Below are 6,487 nucleotides of genomic sequence, written 5' to 3' on the forward strand. Positions count from 1 at the left end.
ATTTTTTCTTCAGAGTTCTTAAGAATGAATTCTAGTGTTTCAAGGTGATGTTCTTATCATCACCAAGGCTGATTGATTCTCATCAATTTAGCTCTTGAATGCAATGTCCTGCTGAAGCTTGGCCGGCCATGTCTAATTCCTTTAGACTAAAGCTTTAGACTAACATTGCATGATTCCTGGAATTCTCATTAAGAATTTTGATACCTTTATTTTCCTTTTCACTTAATTTTCGAAAAAGCACAAAAAAATTACAAAATCATAAAATCCAAAAATATGTCTTGTTTGAGTCTAGAGTCTCATCTTAAGTTTAGTATCAATTGCATGTTTCTGTTCTTATTGCATTCATGCATGTGTCTTCATTGATCTTCAAGTTGTTCTTGATGATTTCTTTGTTTTGATCTTTGAATTCTATTGACTTGAGTGTTTTGTTATATGCATTCTCATTTTGTTAGTGTCAATGGTATACAAACTGCTAAGTTTGGTGTCTTGCATGCATTGTTATTTGATTTTAGTTGCATTTTGATTATTCCTCATTATTAAAAATCCAAAAATATTTTTAATTTGTGTCTTTTCAAGTTAATAATACAGAGAATTGAAGATTTAGAACATACTGCAGAGGAATTACACAGAAAAAGCTGGGCGTTCAAAACGCCCAGTGAAGAAGGACAGACTGGCGTTTAAACGCCAGCCAGGGTGCCTGGTTGGGCGTTTAACGCCCAAAAGGGTAGTAGTTTGGGCGTTAAACGCCAGAATGGATACCATTCTGGGCGTTTAACGCCAGGATGGCACATGAGGGAAGATTTTGTTTTTCAAATCAATTTTTTTTCAAGTTTTCAAAGTTTTTCAAAATCAAATCTTTTTCAAATCAAATCTTTTCAATCAAATGTTTTCAAAATCAATTTCTTTCCTTTTTCAAAGATACTTACTAACAATTAATGATTTGATTGAACATCTCAAATTTGTTGCCTTTTCTGTTGAGAAAGGTTTAATGTTTGAATCATATCTTTTCTTGTTAGGCAAGTCATTAATTTCTAAAATCATATCTTTTAAAATTGTTTTCAAATCATATCTTTTTAAAATGTTTTTCAAATCATATCTTCTCAATCACATCTTTTTAAAACCAATCATATCTTTTTAATCACATCTTTTTCAAAATAGTTTTCAATCAAATCTTTTTATTTCTAAATTCAAAATCTTTTTCAAAAATCACTTGATTTCCTTCCCACTTTTATTTTCGAAAATCAAGTAGTGTCTTTCAAAATGTTTTTAAAATCTTTTACTTAATTTTCGAAAATTACTTCCCTTCTTCTCACATCCTTCTATTTATGGACTAACACTATCCCTTAATGCAAAATTCGAACTCCATCTTCTTTGATAAGTTCAAATTTTCTACCTCTATCTTCCATTTTTCTTTTCCTCTGACACTTAAAGGAATTTCTATACTGTGACATAGAGGATTCCACATTTCTTGTTCTCTTCTCTTTCATATGAGCAGGAACAAAGACAAAGGCATTCTTGTTGAAGCTGACCCTGAACCTGAAAGGACCTTGAAGCGAAAGCTAAGAGAAGCTAAGGCACAACTCTCTGTAGAGGACCTAACAGAAATCTTTAAACAAGAAGAACCCATGGCAGCCGAAAACAACAACAATGCCAACAATGCAAGGAAGGTGCTGGGTGACTTTACTGCACCTACTCCCAACTTTTATGGAAGAAGCATCTCTATCCCTGCCATTGGAGCAAACAACTTTGAGCTTAAGCCTCAATTAGTTTCTCTAATGCAACAGAATTGCAAGTTTCATGGACTTCCATTAGAAGATCCTCATCAGTTTTTAGCTGAATTCTTGCAAATCTGTGACACTGTCAAGACTAATGGGGTAGACCTTGAGGTCTATAGACTTATGCTATTCCCTTTTGCTGTAAGAGACAGAGCTAGAACATGGTTGGATTCTCAACCTAAAGAAAGCCTGGACTCTTGGGAAAAGCTAGTCAATGCCTTCTTGGCAAAGTTCTTTCCACCTCAAAAAATTGAGTAAGCTTAGAGTGGAAGTCCAAACCTTCAGACAGAAGGATGGAGAATCCCTCTATGAAGCTTGGGAAAGATACAAACAATTAATCAGAAAGTGTCCTTCTGACATGCTTTCTGAATGGAGCATCATAGATATTTTCTATGATGGTCTCTCTGAACTATCCAAGATGTCTTTGGATAGCTCTGCTGGAGGATCTTTTCATCTGAAGAAGACGCCTACAGAAGCTCAAGAGCTTATTGAAATGGTTGCAAACAACCAATTCATGTACACTTCTGAAAGGAATCCTGTGAACAATGGGACAAATCAGAAGAAAGGAGTTCTTGAGATTGATACTCTGAATGCCATATTGGCTCAGAATAAAATATTGACTCAACAAGTCAATATGATTTCTCAAGTCTGTCTGGAATGCAAAATGCACCAAGCAGTACTAAGGAAGCTTCATCTGAGGAAGAAGTTTATGATCCTGAGAACCCTTCAATAGAAGAGGTGAATTACATGGGAGAACCCTATGGAAACACCTATAATTCTTCATGGAGAAATCATCCAAATTTCTCATGGAAGAATCAAGAGAGACCTCAACAAGGTTTCAACAACAATAATGGTGGAAGAAACAGGTTTAGCAATGGCAAGCCTTTTCCATCATCTTCTCAGCAACAGACAGAGAATGCTAAACAGAACCCCTCTAACTTAGCAACCATGGTCTCTGATCTAATCAAAACCACTCAAAGTTTCATGACTGAAACAAGGTCCTCCATTAGGAATTTGGAGGCACAAGTGGGTCAGCTGAGCAAGAAAATCACTGAACTCCCTCCTAGTACTCTCCCAAGCAATACAGAAGAAAATCCAAAAGGAGAGTGCAAAGCCATAACCATGGCCGAATATGGAGAGGAAAGAGAGGAGGTGGACGCCACTGAGGAAGACCTCAATGGGCGTGCACCAACCTCCTCTGAGTTCCCCAATGAGGAACCATGGGAATCTGAGGCTCAAAATGAGACCATAGAGATTCCATTGGAATTACTTCTGCCATTCATGAGCTCTGACGAGTATTCTTCCTCTGAAGAGGATGAGTATGTCACTGAAGAGCAAGATGCTAAATACCTTGGAGCAATCATGAAGCTAAATGACAAGTTATTTGGAAATGAGACTTGGGAGGATGAACCCCCTTTGCTCACCAAAGAACTGGATGACTTGTCTAGGCAAAAACTGCCTCAAAAGAGGCAGGATCCTGGGAAGTTTTCAATACCTTGTACCATAGGCACCATGACCTTCAAGAAGGCCTTGTGTGACTTAGGGTCAAGTGTAAACCTCATGCCCCTCTCTGTAATGGAGAAGCTAGGGATCTTTGAGGTGCAAGCTGCAAAAATCTCACTAGAGATGGCAGACAACTCAAGAAAACAAGCTTATGGACTTGTAGAGGATGTTCTGGTAAAAGTTGAAGACCATTACATCCCTACTGATTTCATAGTCCTAGAGACTGGGAAGTGCATGGATGAATCCATCATCCTTGGCAGACCCTTCCTAGCCACAGCAAGGGCTATGATTGATGTTGATAGAGGAGAGTTAATCACTCAAGTGAATGAAGAATCCTTTGGGTTTAAGGCTCAAGGATATCCCTCTGTCACCATGGAGAGGAAGCTTGAAGAGCTTCTCTCAAATCAGAGTCAAACAGAGCCCCCACAGTCAAACTCTAAGTTTGGTGTTGGGAGGCCACAACCAAACTCTAAGTTTGGTGTTGAACCCCCACATTCAAACTCTAAGTTTGGTGTTGGGAGGTTCCAACATTGCTCTGATCTTTTGTGAGGCTCCATGAGAGTCCTCTGTCAAGCTAATGACATTAAAGAAGCGCTTGTTGGGAGGCAACCCAATGTTTTATAATTAACTATTTCCTTTTGTTATTTTATCTTTTTTGTAGGTTGATGATCATAAGAAGTCACAAAATCAATGAAAAAAGCAAAAACAGAATGAAAAACAGGAAGAAAAACAGCACACCCTAGAGGAAGAACTCACTGGCGTTTAAACGCCAGTGAGGCTAGCAGTTGGGCGTTTAACGCCCAGTCTGGCACCATTCTGGGCATTTAACGCCAGAAAGGGGCACCAGACTGGCGTTAAACGCCAGGAAAGGGCAAGAACCTGGCGTTAAACGCCAGAAATGGGCACCAGCCCGGCGTTTAACGCCAGAAATGGCTCAAAACGTGATTTTGAATGCCATTTGGTGCAGGGATGACTTTTCCTTGACACCACAGGATCTGTGGACCCCACAGGATCCCCACCAACCCCACCACCCTCTCTCTTCTTCACCCATTCACCAATCACCTCAACACCTCTTCCCCAAAAACCCCCACCTATCAAATCCCACTATCATCATCACTCCTTCATTTTCACACACCCTAAACACTACTTCTTCCCCTAATGGCCGAAACACAAAGCCATTACCTTCTTCCTCATTTCTTCTTCTTCTACTCTCTTCTTTCTTCTTTTGCTCGAGGACGAGCAAACCTTTTAAGTTTGGTGTGGTAAAAGCATTGCTTTTTGTTTTTCCATAACCATTTATGGCACCCAAAGCCGGTTCAATTGAGAAGGGATGACCTCAAGCCCATCACTAAGAAAAGGATGGAGCAAACAAGAGACCCCTTTCATCAAGAGATCCCTGAGATACCTCAAGGGATGCACTTTCCTCCACAAGACTATTGGGAGCAAATTAACACCTCCCTAGGAGAGTTGAGTTCCAATATGGGACAACTAAGGGTGGAGCATCAAGAACACTCCATCATCATTAGAGAAGATCAAAGAATCATGAGAGAGGAGCAACAAAGACAAGGAAGAGACATTAAGGAGCTCAAGAACTACATAAGACCTTCAAGAGAAAGAACAAGCCGCCATCACTAAGGTGGACCCGTTCTTTAATCTCCTTGTTCTTTGTTTTTCTATTTTTCGAAATTTTCATGCTTATGTTTGTCTATGTTTGTGTCTTATGATCATTAGTGTCTTAGTGTCTATGCCCTAAAGCTATGAAAATGAATCCATCACCTTTCTTAAATGAAAACTGTTTTTATTACAAAAGAACAAGAAGTACAGGATTTCAAATTCATCTTTAAAACTAGCTTAATTAGTTTGATGTGGTGACAATACTTTTTGTTTTCTGAATGTATGCTTGAACAGTGCATATGTCTTTTGAATTTGTTGTTCATGAATGTTAAAATTTTTGGCTCTTGAAAGAATGATGAAAAAGGAGACATGTTACTGAGGATCTGAAAAATTATAAAAATGATTCTTGAAGCAAGAAAAAGCAGTGAATACAAAAAAAAGAAAAGCAAGCGAAAAAAAAAACAAAAAAAAGGGAGAAAAAGAAAGAAAAAGAAAGAAATAAAGTTGTGATCCAAGGCAATAAGAGTGTGCTTAAGAACCCTGGACACCTCTAATTGGGGACTCTAGCAAAGCTAAGTCACAATCTGAAAAGGTTCACCCAATTATGTGTCTGTGGCATGTATGTATCCGGTGGTAATACTGGAAGACAGAGTGCTTTGGGCCACGGCCAAGACTCAATAAGTAGCTGTGTTCAAGAATCATCATACTTAACTAGGAGAATCAATAACACTATCTGGATTCTGAGTTCCTAAAGAAGCCAATCATTCTGAATTTCAAAGGATAAAGTGAGATGCCAAAACTGTTCGGAGTCAAAAAGCTACTAGTCCCGCTCATCTAATTTGGAGCTAAGTTTCATTGATAATTTGGAGTCTATAGTATATTCTCTTCTTTTTATCTTATTTGATTTTCAGTTGCTTGGGGACAAGCAACAATTTAAGTTTGGTGTTGTGATGAGCGGATAATTTATACGCTTTTTGGCATTGTTTTTAGTAGTTTTAGTTGAGTTTTTAGTATATTTTTATTAGTTTTTAGCTAAAATTCACTTTTCTGGACTTTACTATGAGTTTGTGTGTTTTTTCTGTGATTTCAGGTATTTTCTGGCTGAAATTAAGGGACCTGAGCAAAAATCTGATCCAGAGACTCAAAAGGACTGCAGATGCTGTTGGATTCTGACCTCCCTGCACTCGAAGTGGATTTTCTGGAGCTACAGAAGCCCAATTGGCGCGCTCTCAACGGCGTTGGAAAGTAGACATCCTGGGCTTTCCAGAAATATATGATAGTCCATACTTTGCCCAAGAGTTGATGGCCCAAACCTGCGTTCAAAGTTACCTACAGAAATTCCAGCGTTAAACGCCGGAACTGGCACCTAAATGGGAGTTAAACGCCCAAACTGGCATAAAAGCTGGCGTTTAACTCCAAGGAGAGTCTCTACACGAAAATGCTTCATTGCTCAGCCCAAGCACACACCAGGTGGGCCCGAAAGTGGATTTTTATGTCATTTACTCATCTTTGTACACCTTAGGCTACTAGTTTTCTATAAGTAGGACCTTTTACTATTGTATTTTCATCTTGGTTCTTCTGGTTCCCTCTCTGGG

At 38.8% G+C, this 6,487-nt stretch overlaps 1 non-coding gene across 1 annotated transcript; it reads right to left on the reverse strand.

Annotated features, from left to right (window-relative positions):
• Positions 1–2,031: 2,031 nt before the first annotated feature.
• On the reverse strand, positions 2,032–2,139 carry LOC130983538 (small nucleolar RNA R71). The gene has a single exon (XR_009087523.1). It is a non-coding gene; the product is annotated as a small nucleolar RNA R71 (small nucleolar RNA).
• Between the last annotated feature and the right edge of the window lie 4,348 nt (positions 2,140–6,487).

Source organism: Arachis stenosperma, chromosome 5 (assembly GCF_014773155.1).
Source record: "Arachis stenosperma cultivar V10309 chromosome 5, arast.V10309.gnm1.PFL2, whole genome shotgun sequence".
NCBI classification, from domain to species: Eukaryota; Viridiplantae; Streptophyta; class Magnoliopsida; order Fabales; family Fabaceae; genus Arachis; species Arachis stenosperma.